This window comes from Haliotis rubra, unplaced genomic scaffold, assembly GCF_003918875.1.
Source record: "Haliotis rubra isolate DU_JTF1 unplaced genomic scaffold, ASM391887v1 Scf257, whole genome shotgun sequence".
Taxonomy (NCBI): Eukaryota; Metazoa; Mollusca; class Gastropoda; order Lepetellida; family Haliotidae; genus Haliotis; species Haliotis rubra.
The window spans coordinates 1,278,248-1,293,342 of NW_025766636.1; the positions used below are offsets into that span (position 1 = coordinate 1,278,248).

The following is a 15,095-nucleotide window of genomic DNA, read 5'->3' on the forward strand; positions in this document are numbered from 1 at the left end:
GGTCATCTCAGTTACGCCTGTCCACATCCCTGCCGTCACTGTGGTAAAGAGGACCATAAGAGTATGAACTGCTCTAACAAGGCCCAGAAACGTCCGGCTCCCTCCACCCACCAGTCAAGTGAACCGCCAAAGAAAGTGAGTAAACGTGAAAGCAAACATCTACTGGCTCTACTCAATGACAAGGTCCTCCTCGTTCAAGATCGCATAGACACCATGTACTCTCTACTTCAACGCATCTTGGAGTTTGTCGAACCCATGGACGATTCCAGCAGCACTGCCTCCAGTGCACCACCATCACCACAATAGATACCTCGGTGATCTCTCATCCACCCATACCAACGGCCCTTTTCAGGGCCACCCACCTCGCTCGAAAGAATGCTACATCCAAAGCTTTGAACCACACACACACACACACTTGTCTAGCCACGCCATCGTCCCCCCTCACCCCTCTCCCTCCTTCCCTCTCCTTCCCCTCTCCTCTCCTTCCCTTCCCTCTCCGTCCCGTCCCGTCCGCCGCTCGTCCGTTCCGCCATCTTGAAAGGCGTCTACGCTCGCGAGATCCCGCGAGAATCCACGAGATCCCGCGAGATCTCGGGCGATCCAACCGGATGGGACGCCATCTTGAAACGCGTCCGCCATCTTGGCCCGGAGATGACGTCATCGTCATGCGCGCGCACCCACCGGAACCGGACGTGACGTCATCGCGATGCGTACGCACGCACCCACCGGAACCGGAACCCGAGTGATCTCCCCTGACCGGAAGTGACCGGATCCAAGATGGCGGCGCCCATGGGGACCGGATGTGCCGCCATCTTGAAAAAGACGCCAGAGAGACGAGGTACACTACTAACAGAGTTTTGAACAACACGATAACCCTCTGTTATTAGGTAACAGTCGGTTAAATGTACTTAACGGCTGGTTAAAAGATAACCGAGTTTTGAACAACCGGGCCCTGATAGACGACAGTGTGTCTCTGTTAATGGAACATTATGAAAAACTAAATGTTACTGCAGGGGTTCCTGAAGGATCTGCCCTTGGTTAATTTGTGTTCCTTGTATATATCAATGATTTACCTGGAAATTTACAAAATATCACAATAATGTTGGCCGATGACACATCAATCGGTGTTGCGGGAAAATATGTAAAATCCATAGAAGCAACTCTCAACTATGATTTAGCCCAATTGAATAAATGGGCAGAAAAGTGGTTTGGTGTGTTCTAACGGTTATATCTAGCATACTTTAAGACATAGAGGGGGTGGTGGTGGTTCTAACGGTTATATCTCAAATACATGTAGAGGCGGGAGGCCTAACGGGTATGAACAACAATAAAAACTTTCATTCATTTATGACCCACTATATCAGTCTCTAAAAGGGAGCTGGCAATATATTTTAATGAGCTTCGTCCTTCAAGCCTGAAAACATTTTAATACGGTTGATTAAAATATATGGACACTATTGGGACGTTGGTAACTGCGATCAGACATTATTTGACGACATTTCTCATGGTTTGAATATAGCCGACTTTATAGAAGATAAATATCAGTTTACAACACAACTGCCTAAATCTTGGTATTTTCGGAACCAGAGAAGGGATGTGCCGATATTTAGGTCGTTAACCTAGCATATTATGGTCACGAATATAATTTTCTATTTATTACCGAAGTCTTTAATTGCGGAAATTACGCGATAATCTACTTTCCAACAAAGGCAGGCTCCCCGTCATCGTTGTATTTAGATGGCGGCTTTTAGAAGCAACGTGACGTCATAACATTGTTCATGATGTCATGTCACCATGACAAAGTGATATTTTACCCGGTGCATATCGCATCAAAACAAATTATCCCCGATATGTTTGCCCTCGTAGGTTATAAGCATTGCTATGATCATTCTTTGAGGTTAATGCCACCCGTTGAATTCTTTGTTGTATTTTGAGCGGTGAAACTAAATAAATGATTTCTTTAGTCTACCCATAACAATTAAGGTGTCCACTTCCACTGTATACCTTACAGAAAAAAGTTTTGACTTTACTTTGATAACGAGCACTTCTGATCGATTCCTTGAAGCAAATGATGCAATTCAATATCATTTCTACATTTTATTTTAAATGCATCAATCAAATACAACAAATGAGTAGACAGATTGACTGCTATGTGGCAAGGAATAACCAGGCGCCAGCGATTTATGATATCCTTAGCAAATGTAACTTAAAATTCCTCTCATAAAAATACAATAATATTTAGTAATATGATGAAGAAAATAATACGAACCAGGCTAAACTATGACAACGCAATAGATGAATGTATGATCGAAACATAAATCATAATAAATCACTTATGATTATAACATTGAAAATAATTCGAAAATGAAGAAAAAGAAACGTACATTTCAAAGCGTAAACAAACAATATCCTGTTATTTTGGGATATGCTATGAAGAACTTCAAAATGTAATAGAAATAACATTAAATTATTGAAAGCTATTGCTCGTAAAATATGTCCTTGCGTCAACATCGAAAATAACTCCATAATGAAAAACAATTAACTTTAATTTTCGAAACATACACAAATAATCTCTGGCTTTTTTAAGACGTGTCACAAATAATTTCACAGCTGGTAGAATTAACATGGAATTATAGAAACCATCATTCTCTTCCCACGGAGGTTATTTGTCATATCTTCCTACGAGATATGACAAGTAACCTCTGTGAAGAGAATGAGAAACCATATGCTAACAAAAATTTGAACATTAGTAATGACAAAGCGTTTGTCACAAACATAGCTATTACCCCCGCCACATGTCGATATCTGAATGTTGCAATTATCCTCTGTCTGACCCTGAAAATTATGTTAACGTTGCCGAAACTGTCATCTGACGCCCTGATACAAAATGCAATAAATTCCATCCATTAGGTTTGGAGATATCGCAAGAATACTCGCTGTGACCTTGAAAATAATCCGAAGGTCACTGAATTCGACTGACGTTAGACGATACTCCCAACGCATGTTGGTACTACCTTTAAGCAAAACATATTAATTCTGTCTTGCATTTTCGCACTAAAAAGTTAGACATGTGCAAAACACTTTTCACTGTGAACTTAAAATGAGCACAAGTTTCCCAATCAATTTGTGTTGGGGGAATCCCGCCAATACACCTTGATATAAAATTTGATCAAAATCTATTAATACTTTCCTGAGTTCGCGGATACCAAGCTTGGCATGTGCAAAACTGTTACACCTTCGCTGTGACCTTTAAAATGACCTCAAGGTCACTAAATTCAAGTGGTGTCGGTAAATCTCCAATCTCAAGTCAATAAACCGTGGTACCAAATTTGAACAAAATCCATCATTTCTTTCTCGAGTTCTTTCAGTAAGCAGAATGGGGAGTCATTTGAACAAGCGATTGTAGTTTTGAAATTGCTTTTTTTGTGCAGTTTAACATCTAAGTTTGATTCTAGCCGACTTCTACCAATCTCAAACATAGCATATTTTGTTTCCTGAAGTTTGTGATGCATTTTATTGCAGATTTTACGGTTTTTGGGAGTACCAAGCCAAGATACAAAGTCTCACAAAATGGGGATTGTGAGGCTGCAACATAGCAAAACCAATTTGCTTGAGGCTGACAGATAATATGTAGAAAAATAAAACATAAAAACAGCTGTATTTGAATCATATTATAGGTGAGGCTGACTACTATTTGAACGTCCCTCGTTGTTATACCCGTTAGAACACCAATCCACCTCTCCGACTCTACATGCATGCAAGTGTGTTAGATATACCCATTAGAAACCCATCCCTACCCCACCCCCACTTTATATGTATACATATCAAAACCTCGAAAGATATTTGCGAAAAGACATGATACAGAGCACAGTTTATATCGATTATATATCAGGACGAATATCATTTTCGTCATTTAGCTAAGATTTGTCAATTCGTTCTTGGGTTATCGCGCTAACAATCTTTATATTGGCAAAACCCTCAGATTTTTGCTGTGACCTTGAAAATTATCTCAAGGTCACTCCATTTCACTTGTGTCGGTGAATCTCGCCACTATACCTTGGTACCAAATTTGAACAAAATCCATCATTTCTTTCTTGAGTTATCGCCCTAACAAGCTTATTTGATGTATGAAATGCAACGAAAAACAAACACCCGCGTATTTACGAGTGATTAAAACTGTTATTACAATTTACGTAAATATTTATTACATTTTACCGCAACGAAAATTATTACAATTTACGTCAATTTTTATTACAATTTACGTTTTTATTACAATTTACGTCAAGTTTATTACAATTTGCTGCAAGTATTACAATTTGCGTTTTATTACAATTTACGTCGTAACACGCCTTATTATCTCGTGGCCTCGACTTATCATCTCGTGGCCACGACTTACTATTGATATTTATTTTCTCGAACGAACGAAATTAATTTGTCAATCGAATCTAGAAAACGCCCAACATGGGCAAGTTATGTAAGCATTTATTGTTTAGGCATGGGTTTGAAATTGTATAGAACACACAATCTGTTGGTGATCCAAAGATAGTTTTATGTAAAATTATTGAAAGAATTAATGATTGTCTCCACCAAGATAGGCATTCATCACTTTGTGACAGCGAATCACTGTGTTTTTATTACTCTCATAAATCTTTGTTGAATTGTGAAAAATATCTCCTTTCTAATATTAGTAATGCTGATAAACGTAAGTTTACAATGTTTAGATCAGGATGTAATATACTCGGTACTCAGTTAATCAGGAAAGGTCTTGCTACTGTCAATGACAATGTCGCAGTATGCAAGCATTGTAAAGCTGTTGAAGATGAAGTTCATGTTGTATACAACTGTAAGTCTTATGATAGTTTTCGCCAACGTCTTATTCCAAAAACATCAAGTGGGTACTATGTCTCCATTCAAAGTTTCTGGACATCCTCAGATATCAACATCATTAACAACTTTGTGAAATATCTGAAACATCTATATTCTGCGAAACATTGTCAGCAAAATAGTTTCTTCGATACATATTATGCACACATTTGGTAACTCAATTATATACTGAGTCAAAAAAGAAACTTCAGAAAATGTAATTTGAAAAATAATGAATAATCTTTCTCTGATGATACATCTATGTATCCGAAATGGGATCCCTATCTTTCGACTCTAGAAAAACGTTAGCAAAACCCACTCAAACCCATCCATTCCTCGTGCAAATGACGTTAGTGCCAAATCAGGTTTTGCACGTGCAGTCGATCACGTGATCTTCGCATCGAAGTTTTCGTCATATGCACGTGTTTGCATTGGCCTCAAGAATTGAAAAAGCACTTTTAAACCACAGTTCTAACGGTACTTGAAATGCCACGATTGTCAAATGTGCAACGTGAACATGCCGTTGGCATATTGCAAGCGGGAAGATCAGTTATTGACGTCGCAAGAGCAATGGGATGCAGCCGTCGTACTGTGTATGACTTGCGAGGTCGTCTACAACAAACTGGCACCACTTCTGATCGCCCAAGGTCGGGTCGTCCACGTGTGACGTCACGAACAGAAGACCGTCAAATCGTCTTACGTCACCTACGTGACAGATTTCTGCCGGTTACACGAACCAGGGCTGAGATGTTTAAAGGTCGACTGTCCTCACAGACCATTCGAAATCGGTTTCGGGCTGCCAATCTCCATTCTCGACGCTGTTTCATCAACGTCAACGTCTGCTGTGGGCCCAACGTCACCTCCGATGGACCCAGAGAGACTGGAATCGAGTCGTCTTTAGCGATGAATCCAGGTTTACCCTCAGATTCGCGGACGGCAGGCATAGAGTCTGAAGACGACGTCGTGAACGGTATGCCCAATGTTGTGTACAGGAAGTCGACAGATTCGGGGGCGGAAGTTGCATGGTGTGGGGTGCTTTCTGTGGGAACAACCGTTCCCGACTTCTGGTCATCCGTGGAAACCTCACAGCTGCTGCTTACCGCGACCAGGTGCTCACCCCTGAACTCGTTCCTTTCATGGCGGCTCATGGCCCAGGTCTACAGTTCCAGCATGATAATGCTCGGCCGCATACCGCGATGTTGACACGAAATTTCCTTCAAAACGCTGGAATCAACGTCATGGACTGGCCATCGAGGTCCCCTGACCTTAATCCAATAGAGCACGTTTTGGATGCACTTGGGAGAAGGCTTCGTGGTCTTAGGAACCAACCTCAGAATTTGCAGGAATTTGGCGCTGCCTTGCAAGAGCAATGGCGCAGAATCCCCAACCACGTGTTCACAAGCATCAGGCAGTCGATGAGGAGACGGTGTTTGGCAGTGGTAAATGCGCGGGGCGGCCATACACGATATTGAACTGAGAAATTTCGCATTTTTATTCTTGTGACTTGACATTCTGTATACCCATGTTTTGGAACGGCGGTGTAGCCTAATGGAACTGATTATGGCACTGTCAGTATATCGAGTACATCACACAGATCTCAGCAATGAAATAATAACAATTTCACCATCTTACCATCTCTTGTTCTTTTATAGTGCCCTGAAGAAAGAATGTGAAGTTTCTTTTTTGACTCAGTATATTATGTACTATTTTGTACTGTAGGTCGTATGGCCTTATATGCAAATACATCGCTCTCTCTCTCTTAACTTCATGAGAGATAACAACTGTCTCTCAAATTTACAATCTGGATTCATGCCAGGAGATTCAACAGCTTACCAACTTACGTATTCGCATAATGTTATTGCCAAAGCTATAGATAACGGAAACGTAGTTAGAGCTGTATTCTGCGATATAAGCAAGGCTTTTGATAAAGTTTGGCACAAAGGAATTATCCATAAACTAAAATGATATGGGATAGATGGGAAGGTACTGACATGGTTTAAAGTTATTTACACAATAGAATGTAAAGAGTAGTTATTCAAGGTTATAAATCAGAATTAAAACCGACAATAGCGGAGTGCCCCAAGGATCAGTCCTTGGACCTCTTCTATTCTTAGTATACATAAACGACATAGTTTATGTAATCGGAAGTAATATACGTCTTTTTGCAGACACGTCACTCTATGTAATAATCGGCGATCCGTATACGAGTGCATGTACTCACATTTAGACAGAATATGTAAGTGGGCGGAAACCTGGCAAATATAATTTAATCCAAACAAAACTGAAACTATCTCATTTTCACGCAAAACTGAACCTTCTATGAATCCTCCCCCCTCGATGAATGGTACCCCTATAAATGAAGTGAAGTTTCATAAACACTTAGGTATTACTTTTCAGGAAAACCTCCTTTTGCATTCCCACATTAATGAAATGAAAAAATTAGCCCCATGATTAATTGCCATCGTAGTTTTAAATACAGACTATCACGCAAAACTCTCGAAACAATGTATAAATCCTTTATCTTACCTTTATTTGACTATTGCTGTCATCTCTGGGACAATTGTACAAACGAACAATCCTTGTCACTAGAACACCTTTACTTGATGCCTTACGCACAATATGCGGTGCAGTCAGAGGTACGAGCCATGCAAAATTATACAATGAAACAAACCAGACCTCAATAGTGAAGCGAAGAGAAACTTTCAAATTAACATCATTTCATAAACTGATAAACCATATGGTTCCTGACTATCTTGTGATCTTGTTCCAGGGAATGTGTCTGACAACAGTAACTACAGTTTTAGGAATAATGACAATTATCAGACTATAAGATGCAAACCTACTAACAATTATGCTGATTTGTTTTAGCCTGATAAATTTAAATTGTTGAATAACCGACTTACAAAATGCGACAATTGTTTCCTCTGTTGGACAGTTTAAGAACCTATTCACGCCACAAGTTGATACTAATACAATGTTCGATCTAGATTTTGGTAGTCGTTTTTGTCAAATAATACACTGTCGTCTTAGACTGGGATGCAGTGACTTAAAAAGTGATAAATATAATCGTTTCATTTCTGATAATGCTTGTATTCCACTATTTCTTCATGTGTCCTAAATATGATAACATTCGATATGAATCATATATGTACGCGAAAGGTTTCTCCCTGCCTAAATGGTAGTAACTCAATATCACATCAGACAAATATTGACATTCTACAGTCAGACCATCAATTCATTATTACATCAAAACGATTTGATTCATATAAGTCTTGTAGTTTATATTGCTTTCTTATTTGTATCAACTGGCCACGAAACAAAAAACTAAGGTGATTTCTAGTTTGTTATCATTCAGAGATGCTTGTTTGTCAATCCTTCTCGCAGAGATGCTTGAAATGAAATGTACAAATGATTATACAAAGAAAGAAGTAATGAAGATGAAGCTAGTTGGTAATGATACATGTAATAAAGAAGTTGACATCCAAAATATTTTGTCTTATACTTGAATACCAGCTTCTCAAGAACCTCAATGATACATGTAGTTTTGGTAAAACTCAGAAGGTATATCGCATGTGGTTTAAAAACATTTGATTCGAAAACTATAGATTCTATCTATAGATACTAACAAACGGGAGTGCCGAAATGTCGATTATAGGAAGTCCTCGGTAACAAAGTTATTGGCAAAAAAATCCTTTTTAATGATTTAGTTATTTATTTGACAAGATTGACATCAAAGATTTAAAAAATACTAGTACGATGAAGAATTAAATGGAGGATTAAATATGTAAACTGACCTTTGATCTGTAGTAAAAACACTTGTAAGCACATGGGTTCGAATCACTGTTTGGACAATAATTTTTACCAATAAAAATCTAGCTTTTTGCAACCGTATATTGTTTTTATATGTTATGAGTAACTTATATATTTCAAATGTGAACGAAATCGGTGAAGAAATGGATTGTTTAGAAAATTCGCCCGCTACACTCATTACATAAAACACAAGGGGTGACACTCGCGATGCTAAAAGCCTGACCGAAAACCGGACAGCCCGACTATTTTAACGTGCGTTCAATCAACCCATACGTTTTTCACAAAACAGTGTGTTGAGCTCCCTCTTCGAACCCATCAAGAACTTTCCGGAGAATATGAAGGCTCCCGAACAACTGCAGCCTTCTGCATTACCCAGTGTCAGAAGGGCTGTGCTCCCGATGGTAAAATCACACAATATAACAGAAAGCTCTTAAATGTATAATTCTGTTATTCCAGATATTAGTCTTTCTTTGCTCATCAAAGAATGATGAGTGAGTCATGTCATCATAACGCAAGCAACATTTCCTACTTATCAATTTGTGTCTATTGTTCGTAATAGTCATATAGCGTATTCCCAGTTGACATGTTAGTCAATGTCAACAACGTCAAGATCACGGGAACATGTTTCAAGTCCACATCCACATGCTGAAGTACACGACAGGTTCAACCTCTTGCAGCTACACCTTCCTGTACATTATTTTATTATTGTGTCACGCAGATGTTTACAAAATATATTTTAAAAATCTTCTGTATCACATATGAAACATCTGCCCGGCCTTTACAGGCCTACGAGACACATAAAATCCATAAAACGTTGCATAAATGAAATATAGCTCCATACACACATAGTAAAACTTACAGAAAAAGTGGGTGGTGTAATATCGTACGTTATAATGATTTTCTTCTTTTAAACATAAGTAACACTGTAGCAGCTAAGGGATATACTAGGTTATCACATTCCATAATAAAAATGGTCTGGTCAACAGGAGTCATCAAGCTAAACAGAGGGTTAAGTGCCTTTTGCCATAAAACTGACCTTATATCGGAATATATATTACATTTGGATAGAAAATGGTCCTCGTCTTCAACTTCACTATTCTTACAATATTTACATAGCCGTAGTTCAAGAGGGGTTTTAGGCCGTGAAAAACGACCAAGCTCAATCTCCAGAGGTGAAGTTCCACATCGTAGTTTGGCAAGGGTACTTCGTTGCGACCTATTGAAAATAGTGCGGACATGTGTTGATACTGATAAAGAGTTCACTGTTTACACATTTATTTTACCGACTTTCACTGCTTTATTTAAACTATTTTATGCATTGTATCGTTTGCACACTCAACTTAAACACAATTAACCATTTTTATAGCAGTTTTAAGCTTGACAGAAAATGTTTCACTGATTTTAAAAATCCAGTCGAGAAGCAGGCGCCATTTTGTTTTCGTGTAATATTGTCGTTAGCGAGTTTATCGTTCTTCAAAATAAAATAAAATTATATTTGTACATTTAACCGGCTCGGGTGACACTGCTACAAACAGGCGTACATCAGACCCTATTACCCTCGAGAGAAGCATACAACTTCTATTGTAACCCTATATCTAATGCATCGTACACGTCTGCCAATGTATGTACCACCTTCTGTGAGTGTATTGAATAGCTGATTGTGATTATATGTAAATTGACATATCCCTCTGGGAGGTTATGTTCTTATGCAGAGACCAGTTGATACTGGCGACATTGTGTTATCTATAATAGTATTGGCAATTACCGACAATCCATATCATGAGACTGACTATGCATATATTCATTAACATTCTCACAGGTTCACAAATATGTTGGACCCGTAAAAACATGTGGGTTAGAATTGCTCTTCAGCAACTCATGCTGTCAGAAGCGGGAACCTTCGTGTTCTCACTTATGAGTGATGCATGCGATCGTATTCCACTTGCGAAGATTGATGCTCATGATGCAATGTGCCATATTGTGTGTAAGTCGTATGTTTTTATAAACGTTATAGTACAAGCAAACTGTTCATATAATATTATCTAGGAATATCTTTCAGTTGTCGACAAAAGTAGGTATATCATGTTTCCGACACGATATAGCTGGAATATCGGCGTTAAGCAACAAACAAAACAAACACTTAATGCCTTGCATTTAAAAGCAAAACATTGTTTTCGTAATAGTCTTCATCAAATATCCCTCTGTGTTGAAGTTCTAAGAATAGATTAAACCTCCCCGTGGCACAAGCAATTAGATGTCCCTCGCTGGAGTGCTTAAAAGCTTCGCCCACGTTAATGAGCTGTGTGACTTAATACAGACTGCCGTGATACCGACTTCAGGCTAAAAGGTTAGTTAAATGTCCCTATATTTCCAATATATTTATTTCTGTTTGACTGAGCATTCATGTAAATATATGGTCTTAAAAGCAATTGCAATGGCACGCGACTCATTGTTTTGACATGTCTTTCTCTACATATTCCATGCATATAGTTGCAACTCGTACCTCATTTACATCCAAAGTGTGCCGAACATTTAGAATTTTACAAGTTCCTCATCATTTCTGTCGCTGCAAATTTAATGGAAACGTTTTACTTCTAACGTTTGAAATAATGTCTGAAATTATTAACTATCCAAATAATGGTCACACAGGTGCACGTTTTCCCAAGGCTGAATAATATCTAACCGGATATTCTTTGTTGTCTCTTCGTCTGTCCATTGTTGTCTATTTTCATGTTCCTATCTATGCTGTCACCAGTGCGGTATTCCGACTGCCTGTAGGGAGCAGGGTAATGCCGCTCGTAGGAAACGACCTGGGGATGAGCAGGAACTCACCTCCTTTACGTCTGAGCCGGCAACTCAGCTCATATCGGCTCATTGCTGTCTTCCCAGCTAACAATTTCACGTTGTCACAACGTTATATGGTACATAGAGAATCTCACCCAAGTGTCTTCTGATATCAATTATATCAACACAAGTTGATAAAGTTACAAATATCCGAGGCTTGCCGAGGATATTTTTACTTTTATCAACGAGTGTTGATATATTTGATATCAGAAGACACGAGGGTGAGATTCTATTTATCATCCAAAATCACTCTTCATTAATTTTCAATGAAAAATGTACATCTCTGAACATGGTACTGTCATTAGACTTGCAGTGCAGCGATGTCATAGCACTGTGACGTCATCAAGTACCTGACATCATAGCATTGTCAGGGCATTGTACAAAATCTACTGTCAAAACGATATCTCCTGGGAGATATCGTTTGATCTCACACAAGCGATATCTCCTGTGGAACACAGTTTTGGATGATAAAACGTTATTCTGTGGACTCCCATTTACGTTGTCACAATGTTGTGGCCTGACGTTGTGATACGTCAATTTTAACGTCGCCACAAGGTTAAAGTTATTTAATAACGTTGTCTTAACGTTCTATTTAACGTTAATAGTTGAATAGTCATCCCAGTAGAGAACAGTACATACAGAAATTAACTTCATTGTTTATTCGTCAATTTGCATGAAAAGGTTTACAGAAAACTCTATGAGACAAGTTGTTATAACATCGTGAGGAGCCCAAAGCATAACGTTTCCTCAACTTAAATTTGCAACGTTGTTATTACATATCGCAACACAAATGACGTAATACTAACGTTTTCGGGATCTACATTACTAATCTACAACCTTCCCACAACGTTGTGTGTTAGCTTGGTTGTGTATTTGTTTATCATGTTGTACAGCCAAATAAAAAAAATTGAACACAACGTATTCCTTCATCTTTGTCAACGTGTAATTCTGACCTAGTTCCCCTGCCAACGTGTACGCGTTGATAAATTCAATGAACGCGATGAGGCTATATCGTGTGAACATGTCCTCACGACAGCTTGCCACAAAAATTATTATATTTTTTCCGATATTTTCAAGGTATCAACTTCAGTAGTAATTTTGATAGGAAAACCTGTTGCGGTTTAGGTTTTGATTGTTTAAGGTCTGTTTGAGGGTTTAGATTGCAAACTCATCACCTACATTCGACACAAATAATATTTGGACAAGGGCATTTCCCTAGAAAATGGAACATCTGCCAGGACTGAAAATAAACTCTTAATGTTACAGCACTGTAGCGTCCTGGGGAATAGCTGCAGTTGATACTGTTGTGACCACTCCAGCAGCAGATGCCTGAAAACAGTAACCATGTATTCACGGGCGTCTTCAACTGGAGTTGTCACTACTCGGCCTACCAACAGCCACAATGTCGTCTTCTATGCCTGCCGTTCTAGTTTTTTTATGCAAGACTGCATGTAGGAATGTCAACGGGCAAACACGGCAATATTTCATCTACATGTATATGAGGGTGGTCCGTTAGTAATCAAGTCTGGACCGTACAATCCAGTGCTTGGTCATCGATCATGAGCATCGATCTTCGCAAAGTCTCACTCGGCGATCCTTTAAGTCACAATTTGCCTTATGATATGCATGCGGTGGATATCAACTGGTCTCTGCATAAGTGACTGTCGATTCTTCCAGCGGCAATTGAAAACCCCCAACACAATTGACTACCATCAAGTTACATGTAATCACTTTCAGCTAACGGGCTCGCCGACCAGGTTGATGCATGTCAGTTCAAAAAGCGAACATCGATTTTCGTGGTGTGAATCACTGTATTGTCTGCTCCAAACTCGATTTCTTTCACATATAGCAAGAATAGAGTGACTCTAAACATAAAAAACAGTAGATGATTAATTATACGGAATTACATGTAAATGGCATGTGTCATAGCATACGTGTGGTATTCTTTGTGTCATGGAATACATGTGGTGTTCTTTGTGTCATGGTATACATGTGGTGTTGTGTCATGGCATACATGACGTGTTCTTTGTGTCATAGCATACGTGTGGTATTCTTTGTGTCATGGCATACATGTGGTGTTCTTTGTGTCATGGCATACATGACATGTTCTTTGTGTCATGGCATACATGACATGTTCTTTTGTCGTGTCATGGCATACATGTGGTGTTCTAAGTGTCATGGAATACATGTGGTGTTCTTTGTGTCATGGCATACATGTGGTGTTCTTTGTGTCATGGAATACATGTGGTGTTCTTTGTGTCATGGCATACATGTGGTGTTCTTTGTGTCATGGCATACATGACATGTTCTTTGTGTCATAGTATACATGACGTGTTCTTTGTGACATGGCATACATGTTGTGTTCTTTGTGTCATGGCATACATGTGGTGTTCTTTGTGTCATGGCATACATGAGGTGTTCTTTGTGTCATGGGATACATGTGTTCTTTGTGTCATGGCATACATGTATTGTTCTTTGTGTCATGGCATACATGTGGTGTTCTTTGTGTTATGGCATACATGTGGTGTTCTTTGTGTCATGGCATACGTGAGGTGTTCCTTGTGTCATGGCACACATGAGGTGTTTTTTGTGTCATGGCATACATGTGGTGTTTTTTGTGTCATGGCATACATGTGGTGTTCTGTGTGTCATGGCATACATGTATTGTTCTTTGAGTCATGGCATACATGACGTGTTCTTTGTGTCATGGCATACATGTGGTGTTCTTTGAGTCATGGCATACATGACGTGTTCTTTGTGTCATGGCATACATGTGGTGTTCTTTGTGTCATGGCATACATGTATTGTTCTTTGTGTCATGGCATACATGTGGTGTTCTTTGTGTCATGGCATACATGACATGTTCTTTCTGTCATAGTATACATGACATGTTCTTTGTGTCATAGTATACATGACGTGTTCTTTGTGTCATGGCATACGTGTGGTATTCTTTGTGTCATGGCATACATGTGGTGTTCTTTGTGTCATGGTATACATGTAGTGTTATTTGTGTCATGGCATACATGTGGTGTTCTTTGTGTCAAGGCATACATGTGGTGTTCTTTGTGTCATGGCATACATGTGGTGTTCTTTGTGTCATGGCATACATGTGGTGTTCTTTGTGTCATGGCATACATGTATTGTTCTTTGAGTCATGGCATACACGACGTGTTCTTTGTGTCATCGCATACATGTGGTGTTCTTTGAGTCATGGCATACATGACATGTTCTTTGTGTCATGGAATACATGTGGTGTTCTTTGTGTCATGGCATACATGTATTGTTCTTTGTGTCATGGCATACATGTGGTGTTCTTTGTGTCATGGAATACATGTGGTGTTCTTTGTGTCATGGCATACATGTGTTGTTCTTTGTCATGTTTTGTGTCATGGCATACATGTATTGTTCTTTGTGTCATGGCATACATGACGTGTTCTTTGTGTCATGGCATACATGACGTGTTCTTTGTGTCATGGCATACATGTATTGTTCTTTGTGTCATGGCATACATGTGGTGTTCTTTGTGTCATGGCATACATGACGTGTTCTTTGAGTCATGGCATACATGACGTGTTCTT

At 39.1% G+C, this 15,095-nt stretch overlaps 1 protein-coding gene across 1 annotated transcript in view; it reads right to left on the reverse strand.

Moving 5' to 3' along the window:
- Positions 1-351: 351 nt before the first annotated feature.
- The window catches only part of LOC124279837, a 35,658-nt gene continuing 20,914 nt past the window's right edge, over positions 352-15,095 (reverse strand). The window contains exons 7-8 of the transcript XR_006899495.1: positions 9,677-9,690; positions 352-362 (exon numbers count right to left, since the gene is read on the reverse strand). The gene's annotated coding sequence lies outside the window, so the exon portion shown is untranslated. The remainder of the gene's footprint in view (positions 363-9,676; positions 9,691-15,095) is intronic.